We start from the raw sequence: 19,251 nt of genomic DNA on the forward strand, positions 1-19,251 counted from the left end.
ATTGACTACCAAAGCCAGCTTTTTAATTTATTTTTATTTTTTATTTTTGCTAGTTCCAAAAAAGAATGCCTAAACCTTTGTGGTGAAGAAAGTCTATCTTACAGAACATGCTGGCAGGGCACCCTTTGTCACTGGCTCAGGTCATATTATTATAGACATGATGGGAGTTCTTTGGGCTTCAGTGGGGATTTTTAGGTTAAAAAAAAACAGGTGTGTGTGTGTGTGTACACACACACACACACACACACACACACACACATTGGAGATTGGGAACCAAAATGTATTAGTAAATTTTATAATAAGTAAAGTAATAAAACAGTCTTAGTAAAGCTACAGTTAGGATTCATTATAACAGGCAATGACACTATTCATTCAAAGATGAACAAGGCGGGGATTGTAAATGATTTAAAATAAAAAAAAATATTTTTTAAAATTGTGTTCAAGTGCTGATTATTTTGTGCAAAAACAGTCTGATGCAAGATAAGTGGAAATTTCATGAAATGACAAAAAGATCATCTGAGTAACTTCAAGCATAGTTTACTGTTAGCTGAAGTATACCAAGAAGTTTATTTATATATTTTTATTTCCCCTTAGACGTGGTAGAGGCACTTCAAGAACTACTCAGTCCTGGAGCGGAAAGATTGGGTGAAGACATGGATGCTTTACCCTGAGATGAGTAAAGAAGTTTTCATTATAAGGTAACAGCCAATTCCTACTTTTGCTTTTATAGACTTTGAAAATTAACAAAACTTCCCTGGCCAGGTGCTGTATAGGAGACAACTGATCACATTTTCTCTCTCATTGATGTTTCTCCCTCTCTCTCTCTCTCTCTCTCTCTCTCTCTCTCTCTCTCTCTCTCTCCCTCTCTCCCTCCCTCCCTCCCTCCCTCCCTCCCTCCCTCCCTCCCTCTTTCTCTATCTCTCTCTCAATCAATAAATAAATACAAATATATCCTCTGATGAGGATTTAAAAGAAAATAAGCAGAACTGTGATATAAACATAGGTGGTATTATCAGAAGTATTAAGGATACTCTAAATTTGGTTACAATTTTGTAGTAGTTCATGCTTTATACCTTTCATGTGAGTGTTCAGCAATAATTCCTTGTCAAACATTATCTTTGTATGCAGTAGATGATACGTGGGAACAATGGGAATTGCAAAGCATCAGTCCAGCCCAGTGGTTGTCAAACCAAGGCTCCCAAGTCACATGTGGCTCTTTGGCTCCTTGAGTGTGGTTCTTCCACAGAATGCCACGTGAGGGCGTGCACATACAGTGTGATTGAAACTTCGTGGCCCATGTGCAGATATCGGTTTTCAGCCTGGGTAAGTCTATTTTGAAGAAGTGGCTTTATAACACTCAAGGGGTCAAAGAGCCGCACGGGGCTCGCAAGCCATGGTTTGCCAACCACTGGTCTAGCCATTGGGATTCCAGCATTGTTGGTGGAGACTCCCCCAGTGCCCCGGGCCTTTCTCCCCTCCTTCTCGCTCACATCCCGAGCAGCTCCTGGGCCGGAGGGATTGGATCCTGGTACATCTCTAAACCATTAGTTGGAGGAGCTTAGCCGGGGAGCAAAGGAAGCTTTCCTTTTTAAAAGTCCTAAAGTGTTGCCTGCTGTTTATGGATCTCTGTGACTGGACTTAGCGTTAAGAGGAGTTTTTCTTAGGAAAAATAAGATACTGTGGGTCCTAAATTTTCATGTGACAATAATTTTACCTAGAGGTTTACCAGCATTTCTGATTTAAGTAACTCTATTTCAATATCAAGAAGCTTACACTGAGAATCTTTCCTCCTTTCTGTCTGTTAGCTTTCTCCTGAAGGACTCAGGGTGCATCTCAACTGTGGCAGGACTCCTTGTTCTAGGGCTCTGGGGAAGGTGACAGAGACAAAATCTGCCCCAAGGATCAGTCACAAGGACTCCCATGGTCTGAGGCAATTGTATAGCGTAGGCCTCACTTTAATATTTGGTCTGGTCTTAGTAAGTCCTCATTTAGTTATCTCAGTAGTCATTCAAAATTGATTGACTTGAACCCATACTGAATAATGCAGAATCACAGGTTTCAGGCTAATGGGGCCCGGGTACTCTCTGGTATTTCTCCTGTGCCTTATTCTAATGTTGTCACAGCTACCACCACAGTAACCCCCTCAAGAACATAAGATAACAATGCAACAATGCCGATGCTCAGTGGTCTCACCATGGAAAATGCCCGTTGGCCACAATTCTAGAAGCTGTTTTCTTCTATCAAGATTTTCTTGGTTTGGGTTTCATAACCTGTGTCTTAAGTTTTGCTTTCTTGTGTTTTTTTTTTTTTTTTTTTTTGTGTGTGTGTGTGTGTTTTTTTTTTTAATTAACACATTTTGTAGAGCAGTTTTAAGTTTACAGAAAAATTAACTGAAAATTACAAACTTTAATTACCCCTCCTCCCAAGCACACATAATTTTTGTTATTAATATATTTTATTAGTGTGATACACTTCTTACAATTATTGACACATTATTATTAACTAACGTCCATTACATAGGGTTCAGTCTTTCTATTCTACATTATATAGGCTTTGAAAAATGCATAATGACCTATTTCTGTTGTTATTTTGTTATACAAAATATTTTCACTGCCTTCAAAAAGGTCCCGTGTGCTTCCTTATTTGCCCTTTCCTCTGAATCCCTGGCAACCTCTGATCTCTATAATGCCTCCAGAGTTTTGTCTTTTTTATTATTATTATTGATTATGGTCTCACATAATTGTCCTTATTCCTTCATTCCCATCCCAAACCCCTCCCTAGATAGTCCCCCCATCCCCCCCTCCCCATTGTCCATGGCCACTGGCTAGGCCCATATGCATGCACACAAGTCCTTTGGTTGATCTCTCCCCCTTACCCCCATCCCCCCTTATTTTCCCTCTGAGGTTTGAGAGTCTGATCGCTGGTTCTCTTTCTCTGGGCCTGTTTGTGTTGTTCATTATTTCCTCTAGATGTGTGAGATCATGTGATCCAAGAAATACCCTTGTAAGAACCCACACTGCAACAAGCCATAATGGTTATGCTGAGAGGCAAATGAATCAGTCTGTAGTGAGTTCCTTTCTGGGCCAACAGTTCTTTTGCATCCCAATTTCAATGCCAGATAGTTCCTTATGTGTACATGCCAGCCATGATATTTCAGATCTGGTTGGTGGACAAATGGTGGTAATGCAGGTCCGCCTGACTCTGGTTTGGTCCTGGGCATCCTTCAGCAATCCGCAGCAGCTGTCTGCTGGTATGCTGAGGCGTCGTCAGCATCTTCCATCTCTGAATTGTGTCTCTTCTGTCTTCATGGTTGGAGCTCTTCTGTCTATTCCTCTCTGTTACAGAATTCCAGATGGTCTCGGAGTTGTTTTCTGAAAATATACAAACATATTCTCTACCAAAAGTTAATAAAGGGATATTTTCTTTAAATTTTATTTGGGATTCTGTTATGAATCTAAAGTAGTCATAGTGTAGCGCAACTAACTTAAAATGTAAAAGCTATCAAGACTACAGTATAAAATTTCCAAAAGTTTCCTATTTTTTAAAGTAAAAAAGGGGGTGACAGTGGAAGAATATCATGTAAGGAAATGTATCCTGATAATAATTTACATCTAAAAAATTTGTGCTTTAGAAAATTAACCTTCATTCGAAACGCTAATAGCAGAGTTTTGTCTTTTTAAGAATGGTATATAATTGGAACCATAGAGTATGCAGCCTTTTTGTATTGGCTTCTTTCACTTAGCAATATGCTCTTAAACCTCCTCCATGTTTATCTGTGGTTATACAGTTCACTTTTTAAATTGTTGAATAATATTCCATTTTGTGGATAAACCACACTTTGTTTATTCATTTGCTTATTGAAGAACATCTTTAGTTGCTTCCCAGTTTGATGGTTATGAAAAAAGGTGCTATAAACACTTCTCTGCAGACTTTTGTGAGTTTCCAACTCATTTGCATATATACCAAGGAATGGGATTATGTTTAGTTTTGTAAGAAATGGCCAAATTGTATTTCAAAATAACTGCATCATTTTGTACTCTTATCTACAATGAATGAGAATTCCTGTTGCTCTATGTTCTTATCGGGATTTGGTGGTGTCAGTCTTTTGACTTTTAGCTATTATATTAGGTTTTTAATACAAGTAATTGCAAAGGAGATTTGACTGTCCAAAAGTCTCTGGACACAGCCACTAGAAATTTCTTCAGTTTTTACTTGCTAATGACATTGACCTTTTCCCTGGCAACATCCACTGTGGTAATGCACTTGAATGAGATAAATATGTATGTGTACGTGTGTGTGTGTGTATGTGTGTGTGTGTGTGTGTGTGTGTGTGTGTAACTACTGAAACCAAACTTGTTTTTAGATTGTGTTAACAAAATTAAAAGACACATTTATTTGAGCAAAGAGAACTGCAGCACAGAGACACAGACTCAGGTAGCAACCCAAATTGTGCTTCATCAAGACAAAGGGGAATCTGCCTTTTATAGCCAAAGTATCTGCCCAGGTTCCCAATTAGGTTTATTTTATGTAAATGAGATATTCAAATTTGTATACTTATGGTTTGTTTGGATTATGCAATCCTCATTGGTCAGCATTATTATGGAGCAGCTCTGATTGGATAGGGCAGGTCTTATACATTGATGGAAAGAAAAAAGTAGGAACTTCTTAAAATCATTGACTGAGATTATGTAAATCAGCAGAATATAGTGTGAGAAGCAGAGCGTGTTGAGCCTGAGGTTCTTCCCAGTAACCAGAATGTGTGAGAAGCCCCTGTCAGCATCGGCCATTAGGCTCTTATTACTTGTAAAATTTGGGCCCTCACTTGACCATGGAGAGTCCATCTCGGCAGATAAATTTCTTCTTGGGGTTGACACCAAATGATTTTTTCTCCTTGGAGTTTAAATTACTATTCTATATTATAGAAAGATGTCAAAATAGGCAAAGACTATTCTAATAGTACACCACCATTAAAATGAAAACATGCAGAGTATATCAAATACATTTTTGTTTCTAAAAACAAAATGTGTGCCTTTTATGGATCCTAATATTAAGACAGGTCATGCTTGATGTTATTTAAAGTTAGCTTTTTTTTGCATGAACAGCAGTGTTTAGTTATATACAAGCTACATAAAATTAGTCATTTCTAATTTTTGTATGTAGTTAAATTCAACCATGCAGCTATAACCACAGGAAGAAATCCTCCATAATCCTCTCAAATTATAGTAATTTTTATGTGTGCTTGGTACATGTTTCTGTTTATATTTGGGTGTATTACTTTATAAATATTTCATATGAGATAAACTTTCAGAGTAGACAGCTATTTTCTCCAATGTAAAGCCTATTCCTTTCATATTCCTATTTTTAAAACATAGCACAATGTGTTAAAGAAAAAAATATGAAAATGATTAAAGAAAGAAAAGAATAGTTTCTTTAAGAGGGACTAGCGCAGTGGATAGAGTTATACAGTATGGAAAGAGATTGGACTCAACTCTAAATACAGCTAGGACAATTGAATGGGTACAGCCAAGGAGCACTGAGGGAATCAGGGGGTAGAAAATTGCTAAGAGGCTGGGGGATCCTTGGTACACTGACTCCCCAGGATTCTGATTGAGGGTAATAGCTGTAGGGAATGGGGGATGGGAAATGTGATCAGATATCAAGCTAGAGAGGAATTTCGCTAAAGTGAGGACATAGAATTTTCACTACAGCTAGACTAAGCAGGCCAAGAAGAGAATCCAGGTCAGAATCTAGTAAAGAAGAGGATCCAGAGGAGCCTGACTGATAAAATAGACATCTTCTCTACTTTGTAAAAAAAAAATAAAAAAATGCTCTTAGTGGAGGAAGGATGGAACAGAGAAGAAAAGAAATTGGCGATCAAAGATTAAGTATATATACAAATTTTATAGAGAAGTAGAATGATTCAGAGGTGTATTGGCATTGGATGTACCTTAGATCTGGGTTCCTAAATTATTGATATTCTAGTATAAGGAAGTCTGGTTTTCAATCAGTATGCATAAAAATTATCTTGAGACCTTTTTTAAATTTCATTCTCTTGGACCCCACACCTAAGCATCTGAGTAATTTGAAAGGTCCGTGATCCTTGGGTTTTAAGAAGCACCCCAGATTACTCTATTACAGGTGACCTGTCTGCTACGCTTTAAAGAACACTGATTTGTACCACTTATATATCTCCTCCCTGCAGTGTGGTTGATGTTAGAAAGTACCCCTGAGAACACGGTGATAGTTGGGAGCAGGCTCAAATATAGGAACCAAGACAATGTACCAACAAAATTGAGTAACTCCATGGCTCCTTACCATGATGTAGTTGATAGAGACATTCTAAGAATTTGAAAATGAGAAAGCAAACTAATTGGAGAGACCATTGCAAAAATTGTGTCCAAGGTTAGAACAGATAAAAAAAGGAATGAAATGCATATTTTGTAAGTAGAATAAGTATTTTCTAAATAGATAAAATACAATACAATTATTTAAATATTCAATGAATTACTTATTTCAGAATTATCAGTTATTATATTCACAGTGATAGGAGAAATGATAAATACCCAAGAGGTCCAAAAATGAGAAAATTATTAAATTAATCAGAACACCCATCCTAATGGAATATTATTTTCACTGCTTTGAAGAATGATGACATTAGGAAGTGTCTAACATAATGTCATGTCAAAAGAAAAATGAGAATCTATAGCTATATACTATATCTGGCTCTTTCCATATAAAATATGCCTGTATATGTAGTGAAATTTTAGGCATTTTGAACTCTCAAATTCTCTTAGTTATAACATGGTACTCACAAATTCAAGTGCTAGACTCTAAATCCTAGGCTAGATGATTTAGTAATATCTGGAATCAGACATTTAGTCATGAATCCTTATTAGTTAAAAGTAAATAATTTTTAAGGCAAAAGATGTTTTGAGATTATGCTACTATTAGCTCCAGGCTGATCATCATAGTAAGTAATATCTGGCTGATCACAGAATGTAGATTCCTTAGAAATTAGACTAGTGATTCAGTTTCTGCAGGTCTGAGTAGAAACCTTCAAATGTGATTTTTTCAAATGCTGTACTGGTGGCTTTATTGATTAGCAAAAGTTGGCAACCATGGCTGTCAGCAAGATAGTCTGAATTTATAAGATTTCTGCAGTGATCAGAAAGAGAGAGAGAGAGAGAGAGAGAGAGAGAGAGAGAGAGAGAGAGAGAGAGAGAGAGAGGAGGCGGCAAAATAATGTCAAATTCTATAATGTTCAGTGTATATAATAATAAATAAAGTAGACATTCAGAGGAGGAGAAGAGTAACAGGAGGAGGAATATTTGGGAGGTCCTTCTAGAACAAGAGCCTCTTAAGCCTTAGTGGCAGATGTAAGGTAATACTGCAGAAACCAAAAGATTCATTATCATTTAACAACCTTCACGTTGAGATGGAAAGTGGTGAGAAAATAAGATCTTGAAACATTTAGAGATAACAATGAAAGAATGCCCCATTTGGGCATCAAATCCAAAGTATAAGCCCTCCATTGCTTCCCTAGAGGCCTGATCCCTTCCCAGGCTTTTGCTCTCAAGTCAGATACGGGTGTTGAGGTAAGGGATTTCTCCTGGGAGAAGAGGCTCTTCAACATTTGGGGATGAAAAGTCATGTGTGGCCTGTAAATCAGTGTTTCTTAAGGGGCGGGAAAAGAAAGAATATTTGTGGAAGGACAAAACATGTACTCTTAATGTTTATTTGAAAAATAGGGCTTTTAAAAGGCAGGGAATTAATCACAGAGTAAGCTGAGCTTGAATCTTTGCAAATCAGTATGATTTGCTTATTCAGAAGAAAAGGGGAGGTGAGATCTATTTCAGTAGTGAGACCACATATACCTGAATAAGTCACACAAATGTCTTTCTTCTGTGACCTGAATTTCTGCTTCAGTACAAATGCTGTTGTTTTAAATGTACACTCCTCTAGCTCATGTTGCCTAAACGGATAGTAAATTAGTTTAATGTCACATAAGATTTGGGATTAGGAGGTCAATGAATTTTCTTAAATGGAAAAAGCCATTACCAGCTTGACTAGAGTTAATTGAAGAGTGAGAGTAAATGAGGCTGGATGTGATTGGAAGTCATAGTGAGCAGGGCCTCAAGTTCTAGAATAAAGAGTTTTGACTTGACTTTACAGTGAAGGTTCCTGAGGATAATGAGAAGCTAAAGTTGGGTTGTTTGAAGAAGACAATCAGCCAGCAGTAAAAGAGCCAGATTAAAAAGAGGGGGAACAGGAAATGCAATTAGCATGCTAAGTAGCTAATTACCATGAGAGACAACCTGGAGTAGGCTGTTGGCAGTAAAATGAAAAGAAAAAAAAGAAAGTTAGTGAATAAATATAGGGAAGTTTTCCAACTTAATTAAAGTAATATTGATTAATCATCTACTAAGTGCCAGTCACTATTCTAGGCCACTGGGACATCACTGAACAAAATAGAGTATATATTTTATCATGGGGAAACAAACATAAGGAGCAATAATTTCACTTATTATAATATATATTATGTTGGAATTTGGAAATGTTATAGAAAAAAACATAAATTTGACTTGAGTAAGAGAAATCAAGATGGAAAGTGCAGAAGTTTGCAATATTAAATAGAACTCTTGGTCAGGTGGCCCTCATTGAGGACGGGGATCTGAACAAAGGTTTTAAGGAAGGTGAGTGAGCCACTACTCTGAAGGAAGGCCATTGCAGGAAGGAGAAAAAGGAAGAGCAAAGACCCCAAAATGGGAGTGTGCCTAGGGTATTCCAAAAATGGTCATATTTTAAATTTGAAATCTAAAGTCATACTGCTCAACTGTACCAGTCACCAGCTATGAAAATTGAGGATTTTGCTGGTGGAAAGCATCTCCCTCTTTTATACTTCTTCTTCAGGAGGCCACATTAAATTTCTAAAAGACAAAAGAGATAGAAAGAATAAGAGTGAATTAAGGAGTCAGCCTTGGGTCATATCTATAAAGTCAGAGAAAATGGAGAAGTCAGGAGAAACAGGATAGTGTCTGTCCTTAAAGGCAGTATAAAGAGGCATGGCCAAGACAAGGAAGCTCTCAGATGCCAAATGCAGCAAAAAGATTAAGGAGAATAAATACTGCAAAAACAAAACAAAAACTCATGGGGCTGAGAGAAGGCTCATTGGGGCTACTAAAGCCATGATGTCCCTAGAGACAGCAGTCTTGGTTGATTGAGGGCACAGATTTACAAGGTCCCCAACTAGTGATGTTTTTTATACCAGATACAACGAAAAATCTGTGCTCTTAAGAATTAGTGATATCTTAGACAAAGAGTATGATAGCTTTACACTATCCATTAAATATAGTTTAATAATGTTTTGAAATCTGTCTTTGTGAAAGAAAATGTTGACAAGTTTGAAATACTAAAATTAAATGTTAGGCTTCAAACTAACAGTGTGCAACTTCTCCATCCTCCTTGCTCTTCCTGTCTACTTCCATTTCATAACAAGGCACAATATTGACATGTTGAGATGTTAGGGCTCCACATGCTTTGGGGGAGCAGCATTGCTCTATTTGCAGAAATTCTCTGGACCTAAGTGTAGGTTGTTTGTTTTTTTGTTTTTGTTTGTTTTTGTTAGCTCATCACCAAAGCTTGTATTTATTAATGCAGGGTTTTTTAGGACATGTTGATGTTCTGGTTTCAAAAACCCAGCAGAAACACCTGGTTATTATGGTGTTAAGAGCAGAGCCTGCCACTATTTGATAGCCCTTCAATAGCTCCCTGATAGGCCTTTTTTCTTTTAATGTGTAAGAATTAATACATAGCAAAAAGTAATAGCTCACTACACTTCTACAAGGATGTTAATAAAAAGATGTATAGAAGTGAAGGGATTTATAAAATTGGTACAGTCAGCTGTGGTTCCTGCTCTCTCTGCTATGACCTAGAATTCATTTTTTTACCAAATATCTTTTTATGCATTGTAGTGAACCTACCAGAAAGAGTGAGTTGAAAGCAGTTTAGATGTTTAAGGAATGGAAAAACTATTGGTGAAACAGCACAGGGTGTTACATCAGTGGAGTCAGTCTAGACCTTGTTTCAGCAACCTTGGTACTTAAGTTCTGGCTAAGAAAAAATTCAAAGGCAAGACTCAAACTATAAGAAAAGGTTTATTTAGAAAGTCACAAATATAGAAGAACTAAGCCATAGAAGAAATGGGCTCGGGAAACAAGTTATAGAGGCAAAAGAAGGGCCCTTTGAGCTTAGGAGAAAGAAAGAGACAAGGAGTCCTACCTGTTTTGGCTCAGTGGATAAGGGGTCTAACCCTCATGACTAACAGCATGCCAGGGTCAGAGGAGGGTTTGAATCACATGACTAGTGATATGAAAAGTCAGGGTGTCTTAACTGAATGATCAGTGATTTTTGAGGGGAGGAAAGATTACCATGGGGCGAGGTATTACCAGTTTTGCCCATTGCTAGGCACCTGAAGCTTTCAGCCCTGGTGATCTTCTGTACCTGGCCCATCATTCTTGCTCTGCTTATGTCTGTCTAATTCCCTACCACAAAACATCCTATATAATAAAAGGCTAATATCCAAATAGACCAAAGGGCAGAACAACTGAATAGCCTGTTTCTATGATGTGTGCTGACCATCATGGGTCGCATGCGGAACATGGCAGGCATTGGTAGTATGGTGGGCATTGGTCGGCCATGGTGGGATGGTGGAGAAGGTGAGCTGGGATACCAGACTAAGGCGGGGCACCTGTAGTCTTTGCTCCTGCATGCCATGGTCCCGTCTGGTGCTTATACCTCCTGCCGGTCCTGGCCCTGCTCGTACCCACTGTGCCAGAGCTGCTGCTTGTACCCACTTGCTGGCGCCATCAGCAGGTGTGAGTGGGGCTGGCACTGTCAGCACATGAGAGCAGTGGCAGTGTGTAGGGCTCCTGGTAGAGAGGACTAGGGTCTATGGTGGGAGGGGCAGGGCAGGGGCAAAGAGGAGGGGCTGAGACCTACCTCTATGCCCACAGACTTGTGGCCCACAGTTCCTTTCAAGGTGCAGGGATTCGGGTACTGGGCCCCTAGTATTAATATAAGAAAAGGAGTGGGCTTGTTATTCTGGGAAACAGAGAGGGGAAGTGTGTGAAAGCTGATGTGTGATAGATGTTATTTGGAATTGCAGGATTTATTGAAGGGGGATCAGGTTCATATATAAGGTCAATCCCCTAGCCTTTTTCTCTTCTTTCCTCTTCCTCACAGACTCCTATCATCCTGTCCCTACTAAAACTTCTCTCAGGAAAGGATCCGCCATTAGTCTTTTTATTTTATATGACTTTACAGCAGTGTGTTACTCTCCCGAATGTATTTACCTTCTAAATAGGAGATGAAGGTTGTGCCTCCATTAAAATAGTTACAAAATAGCCTGCTCAGTCTGTAGGGAATTTTATAGGTTGTTTTTGTGTGTTTTGTATTTTTGTTTTTGTGAGTGTGTGTTGTTGTTGTTTTGTTTTGTTTTTTAATTTGGTGGTTGTACTTTTGCATTTATTTTTTGCTTCTGTTTTAAAGAAAGGAACTGTGTTTTTTCCCATAATTGCAACATGATGATAGTCTCCTTGCTTTTAATCAACCTGCCTTTTTCTTTCTCAACTCCATAAATACATTGGCTAAATTTCTTAGCAAATGAAAAATTCTCACAGCACTGCTTGTATGTGCTTTTACTATTTGACACAAGTATCATTGTGTTTCAAATGAAAAATTCTTAAATTAAAATCTCAATTTTATATCCTGTGATAAAAATCATCATGGTTTTTTAAAAGATAGCACTATTGGGTTTTATTTCTTGGAAGGGGGAAAACATCAGTCAGAGTGGTAAGACAGCAATCTAGTTTATTTGGTATTATGAGATCATGGATTTAGCAGTAGAGAAATATTTAATGAATAAAATAATTGACATATATAAACACTAGAAGTAGTTGCTTACAAATAAAAGGTATTATAAAGGTCTTTATTTGAATTGGTCATTTTAAGTGCAAAAACAGCTGAATTGTTCATTTTTATAAGCACATAAGTATGCATGTCTTTTATTCTTCAATATCTAAAAATATAAAAGATATGTGCTTTAACTAGATTAAGAGAAAAAATAATGTTTTATGAAAGCATCTCAAAGCTCTCAGTTAAAAGATAAAAGAAATTATGCTTCCCCACCCCCCACCCCCCCTTCACAACAAAAAGCAGCAAAAGAAAAATTTGGATGGAGGAAATAAGCAAACCAAGTGAGAATGTGTGGCATGGCTGAAGCCTGGAGGTACCAGAGTTAAATTAACATGATTATCTGCTTTACTACTAGGAGTAGTTTAAATAAAATCTTAGGGATGGAGGGAGGTGCGTAAGGAGTGTGTGTGTGTGTGTGTGTGTGTGTGTGTGTGTGTACACGCCTCCCGTGCTTGCTCATGTGCTCATGAACACATGTGAGACAATCCAAGAGATAGAGACTGAGAACGAGCTCAGAGGGAAGAATTGGAGTTCCAAGAGGAGAAATTTGATGATCTTTCAAGTTTATGGTTTACGCTCATGATGGCTTTTGTTGCTTTGGAAACATCATTTCCCCTTCTTGCATCTGAATTTTTTTGAGGAAAACAACTCTACTCCATGTCAAAATAACCTCACAGGGACGATTTAATAGTTCCTGCTAAAACCCTGTAAGAACTCTCAGGACAGAAGATGCAGTTTTGTAAAAGCGTTCTCAGCCTCTGTCACTCTCAACAGATGGAAAACCTGATGGGTTTATTTATCAAGCCGGCATCTGTAGAGATGACAAAGCAAGAATAATTCTTCAGAAATTGTCAAATGCCAGTTAAATAATGCCAGAAATTACACATTGACCTCCTTCAGTGGCACTTCTCAATTATGGCTTCACTATACCCAGTTTTAGTTCACAACTTTTAAATGAAAAATAATGAGGAAACATTTCTCGGATGCCATTGGTATGATCTCTGGAAAGAAATTTTCTTCCTCTATATTTGTTTATTAATTGTGGGTTTTTTTTTTCTTGAGCATATGTGGATGGTCTGGCTATAACCATCACTGGAGTAACTATAAGCATCTAAGAGGCTCGGTGCATTTCTAGGGTCCGAGACAGAACACAGTAGAGGGAAAATGCCCATATTGTCCTTATAATAAAGGCAAGAGAGTTTGCTCATAGCTGTGTGTGTGTGTGTGTGTGTGTGTGTGTGTATTTGTTGTGCGAATACATTGCTGGTACATAAATCTAAAGAAGAATATGGCTGGTTATCTTTAGGCTAATATTATTGGAACTTTCAAGTCACTTCCTGATTTTAACTTATTCCTGGGGCGAGAGTAGAAAAAATTATTGAAGAATGATTCATAGGAAGAGATTGAAGTAATTACAGGCTATTTAATAACAGTTGATTAGTTGAACCACAATTCTTTGATAGTAGGTCTATCATATCACCTGGGATAGTGAAAATATTAACTATTTTGAATAATTAGATTATTTATTGGTTTGCTGCTAAATTCATAAAGTAAAATAATAAGGTGATCTTTTAAAATTGACATATAAGGAACCAATGAGGTGAACAACTTCATGCTATATAGATTTCAATAAATTAAAGAGCAGTGATCATAAAATTATTACCCTTTAAATAAACTTGTGTGGATAAAGTAAATGGAAATGGGCCTTGAATTTACAAAACTAAAAAGGAAACTCCTTAAGGAGGATATCTTAAACTAATTTCTTTTTTCCTTCTGATAACAAATCTATTAAATGGTAAATGAAAACAAATAGAAAAAGGTTTAGTAACTTAAAATTCCAAAACCTTATATTAATCACTTTGTAATTAATAATATAATTTTTAAAAATACTAATACATAAGGTATCCAGTAACTATTACTAGTTTTTAAATTTCAATTTTCAGTTTTTTTCCTCTTAAGCTTTTAAATTTATATTACAACTAAGAGATAACTATAAACTGTGATCTTAAAAGTTTCCTGATTTTAGCTTGAAGTTCAAACTTGAAAAATAGTACTAAACCAAAATAAAAGACTACCAATACATTTTTAATCCTTACCTGATAATATCTTTATTCATTTTTAGATAGAAGAAGGTAGATGGAGAGAGAAACATGGATTGGTTGCCTCCAGTATGTGCCCTAACTGGGATCAAATCCACAACCTTTTGGTGTATAAGACAACTTACCAAGCAACTGAGCCACCTAGTCAGGGCAAAAATACACCTATACATTTTATTTACAAAACCAAACCAATGTTTTAAACATTGTAAAGCAGTTTATATTTGTCTCTTAGTTGTAATGTAAATATAAAACCTATTAGAACTTTTCCAACTTTGGAACCATTTTGCCCCTAAAGACAGCTCTCAGAAATATTAATTCACTCTTCTATAGCAGTAAAAAAATGTCAATGAGGTTGAGCCACCAGTGGGTTGCTCTTGCAGTAATTAAATACCCAGAACTTTACCTTGAAGTGCCTAGTGTCCAGCCTTCAAAGTGGTGTTGAATTTGAGACAAGTATATGAATGAATTACATGTGACATTTATGGTAAGACTCTAGAGCCTAATTTATGCTCTAAACTCTTAAGTGTTAATTCCTTTGAAGTTTTCAATGTCCTAGTGAAAGAAAACTTGTCCTATATCACTTCAACATCCCACTTTTCTCTTTCAATAGAAAAAAAAGTGCAAAGGACCATGGGTAGTTTATTCATTCATTTAAGGAACATTTATTTAACACTGCTTTGTGGTAGGCAGTAAATAGGTGGTAAAATTTACATTTAAATAATGGAGATATTATATTAAATGCATTTCACCAATCTTTCCATAGATACAATGATAAGGATCAACATAAAGAAAAATACAAGATGAGATGAGTACATATCACAGAATGCCTTAAAATAGTCAGAGGCATCTCCAGAAGAGACAGATGATGGTAAAGGGAATGTCCTAATAAAAGCAACCAATGATGCAATCAGTAGGGTGTTTGCCACTAAAAATTCTTAAATTTATCTTCATAATCTTTCTTTCTACCCAACCTCATGGGTTGACTCAACTATTACAAAAGTGCTGACAAGCAGTGAACTACTAGGTGGGCGTTCATGTGTGACTCTTTGTGGAAAATTCAGGGGTCCATATACTTCAAATCAAGATCTTCAGAATACTTGGTTGCTTTGAGGCTTCCCATCACTTTGCTATCACCTAGGGTAGTGGTTGGCAAACTCATTAGTCAACAGAGCCAAATATCTACAGTACAACGATTGAAATTTCTTCTGAGAGCCAAAAACCGACTTCTACACATGGGCCACAAAGTTTCAATCGCACTGTATATGCGCGCCTGCACATGGTATTTTGTGGAAGAGCCACACTCAAGAGGCCAAAGAGCCGGATATGGCTCATGAGCCACGGTTTGCAGACCACTGACCTAGGCTATTGCTGAATCCTGAACACTGGTAAAGGTAAAAAACCTTACTGTTAAGTTTTTATCAGGTTGGCCTCCTGAAGGCTCCAATAGCTGATATGTTTTATATTATAATGTCAAAATATAATAGGTTGGCACAATACACTGTCAATGTGATCTCCAACCTACATTTCCAACAGTTCCTACATTTCACTGCTTCCAGATACAAATTCCATGCTTTGTCCGAAGTACTTTATTTACTTTTTCTTCAGCATACCTTAAGTTATCTCATTTCCAAGGAATTCCTCCTTTGTTAAATGCCCACCCAATTTCTCTTCAAAAGCCTATTCAGATTTCATAATATCATCACTGATCACCTTAATCTAGAGTGTTTTTTTTTTTAATCTGAATTCCAATTTTAGAAATCTTACAAGCTCTCTAGCACTGTTTCCATATTCCTGGGTGTCTACCACTTGGTAATACCGTGTTTCCCCGAAAATAAGACCTAGCGCATGGAAAGATAAGACATCCCCTGAAAATAAGACCTAGCGCAACTTTGGGAGAAAAAATTAATATAAGACACTGTCTTATTTTGGGGGAAACAGGGTACTTGTGAAATTGTGATTGCCTTCCTTGTGTTAAAATTTCAAGTGCACTTTCTCTTTATTTTGTGCATAGGTTCCATTTACATAACAGATCTACATAATGTCCTATATTCTAGGTATCCTTTTTTATGCTTCAAATTCATCTTTCTAGCTTATCTTTAAATCCTTGAAGACAGAATACTTTGGCCAAATTCAGTGTTCAATAACTGCAAGTTGCTGGGTTTGAGAAAAAAAAAAAGACTTAACAATAATCACCATGCAAAAGAACTGCTGTTATCATCACTAAGAACTTTCTGGCTCCCTGGACTAATATGGAATTAGTACAATTCCATAACAGATTAATTGCTATGAATCATGAAATGGTTAAAGTACTCTCAGAATTTAAAAGCTATACTTGAATTATAATGAAGTTTCTTAATTTTGTATCAAGTCCATAGATTGACCGTCTTCTATTGTTTAGCCAACTTTATTTATTTAGTGCTAAGAATTTCCTGAGACTACACAGAATATTGAATTGGAATGGAAACAATTCTAGCCTATAGTCAATATCCTAGCATTAGTTCAAGATTAGATATTGTATGCAATTACACATCAACCATGAAAATAAGCACTAGCCAGTTTCCAGATCTCAAAATAAATTATCTTAAATTTAAGGTTTTGCTTTGTTTCTGTTTTCATTGATTGGTTTTTCATGGGAAGGCAAATTATAGGACCATTTGCTACATATATTATAGATGCCTCTTTTCTCTTAAACTAGTGATGAAGGAGAAATAAAAAAATGACTTAGCAGAATTCTTCAATTTCCATTGATAGCTGCCTGATTAAATTATGGTATATCCATAAAAAAGAATGAGTATATAATTCTCTACATACCTCTATTAAATTATGTACATCCATAAAAAAGAATGAGTATATCATTCTCTACATACCTATATAGAAATATCTCCAAAATAGTCAAGTGAACAAAACTAGGTACAGATCACAATGCGTGATATGCTCCCATTTGTATAATTATGAGTCTAAATGAATATGGGAGAATCTAGATGCACATGCAAAGATATATAAGGAATATTATGCAATGGGCTAATTATGCAGATGACTTTGGAGAGAGCGAAGATGATTAAAATGAAGATGTGTGAGGGAAAGTTTTCAATAATTAGCTTTCTATGCTCTAAATTTTTAACCATGTGAAAAAATTTTAACCATGTGTATTCACTATTAAAAAATAATATTTAAATTTTGAAAATAAAAATACAAGGGGAGAAACAAAAGAAGAGTAATTATCTTAAATGTGATGGAGCCAGTGAAAGTTTTCTGAAAACTATAGACATGTATCAAGCCTATAAGAATCTGAAAAAATATCTTAAAGCTCCTCTTTTTGATATTGTTAACACTCAAAATGCTTCAATGTCAGTCTCAAGAAATGTGATTAGGGATTTTAGGAGAGAGGAAATGGAATAAAATCTCGTGACTCCCAATGGAAGAACATGGAAGTAGTCATCTATAAAGTCAATGTATTTGTCATGAGGTGTTCAGTCAACTTGGACTTGGAGCACACACATTCAAGGCATGATGGAGAGCTACCCAGAATTCATCAACCCCTCCAATGTCACAGGAATGCACTTTAGATCCAAGTGTATTGACCACCATCCTCTATATTAAGCACTTTTCTGTAATCTAAAAATAACAACAAATGATACAGCAATAATAAATGACAAAAAACCCTGCTTTCAGGAAGCTTGCATTGTAGTGGGAGATAGATATAATAAATATGATCTGTAAGGAAATGTATGACATATTAAATGATGTTGATTGCTAAGGGAAAACAAAGCAGGGAAAATGGATAGGGATATTGATGGTGGAATTACACTTTTGTTAGGATGGCCAGTGTGGCTGGAGCTGAGTGATTCTGGGGGAGAGCAATAAAAAATGGATTCAGGAAAGTGAAAGGAAGAGAGGTTGCACACCACACAGGATTTAGTAATTCTTTGAAAGGAACTTGGCTTTTACTATGAGAGAGATGGGAAGCATTTGGAAGGTTTAGAACAAAAGCCTGATGTGATCATTTGCATTTTTTTAAGGATTACCACTGTGACTCTTGTGAAGAGAACAATGAAAGAGGGTGAGAGAAAAAGTAAGTCAAGGAAGTAGATGATGAATGGCATGTTAGGAACTGGAGAGAAGTAGAAAGTACTGATTGTAGATGTGGAGATAAAATTAAGGTTCTGATTGCCAAAGCAGATTCAAGATGAATTATAGATCTTATCTAGTATCAACTTTGCTAATGATAGAAATAATAACTGAATGCAAGCCAACCATTCTTCCCTTGGGAATGTGTGAAACCAGTGCAGATCTCTGTAAAATGTTCTTTTCATGCATTATGACATACACTGGTTCAGATACAACATGAGATGTTTAAATAATATATATGATTCATTGCTTTCATAGGAGTTATTTCAATTTCAAAGCCTCCTTTTTTATATCTCTTTAATTATATAACATGTGATAATGTTCATGGAGCCATGCCTTACAAATTCATAAATTCAAAGATTTGTTGTTGTGTCATAGTTTTCCAACATAAATAACTGTAGACAGTCCAGATACATCCTATTAAAACCATACTTTAGATAAGGACTCTCCAACTAGTAAATACTGTTTGTACATTTGCTAAGATTAGCATTGAAATGTTTCCAAAGTCAACTGGGTCATCTCTTTCTTTCCCAGATGAGTTAAGGGACAAACAGATTGCAAGCCTGCTGCTAGCTGTTGCCTTCCTAGAGAGTCAAAGATGATGATCTGGGGTTTTCACCTGAACCAGAAGGACAGACTGGTCATTAACTGTAATGGGAAGACAGTGAGTGGAGCAGTTTCTGTGGAATAAACTGTAGAAGCTCAATGTTACACATTCCAAGTTTAAGTTGGGAATTAGGCATTCAGACAGAAATGACAATTATTCAAATAGTTATATGGATCTGGAAGTCAGGAGGAAATTGAAATATAGTGACAACCATACTTTGGTAGAGACTGCTGTTTGGGTTTTGGCCCCTCTGGTCTCGCTCCTGTGCACCTGATTAAACACAGTGTTTGCCTCAGCTTCCATGTGGAGACCTGGAGGCTAAGGCAATTTTCCCTTGCCTGGGACCAGGACCACAGGAGATTGATTCCCACTGACTCAGTAGCTTCAGGGATAGAAACTGTAGATAACCTTTAGAGACTAACCTCTGAGCTCTGTTTCTGTGTT

The 19,251-nt window shown here is 36.7% G+C and overlaps 1 protein-coding gene across 3 annotated transcripts in view; it reads left to right on the forward strand.

Moving 5' to 3' along the window:
• The window catches only part of B3GALT1 (beta-1,3-galactosyltransferase 1), a 472,142-nt gene that overhangs the window by 171,425 nt on the left and 281,466 nt on the right, over positions 1 to 19,251 (forward strand). For all 3 annotated transcript variants that reach the window (XM_084891324.1, XM_084891323.1, XM_084891325.1), the window contains exon 2: positions 595 to 698. The gene's annotated coding sequence lies outside the window, so the exon portion shown is untranslated. The remainder of the gene's footprint in view (positions 1 to 594; positions 699 to 19,251) is intronic.

This window comes from Pipistrellus hanaki (genome assembly GCF_964339955.1).
Source record: "Pipistrellus hanaki genome assembly, chromosome: 8".
NCBI classification, from domain to species: Eukaryota; Metazoa; Chordata; class Mammalia; order Chiroptera; family Vespertilionidae; genus Pipistrellus; species Pipistrellus hanaki.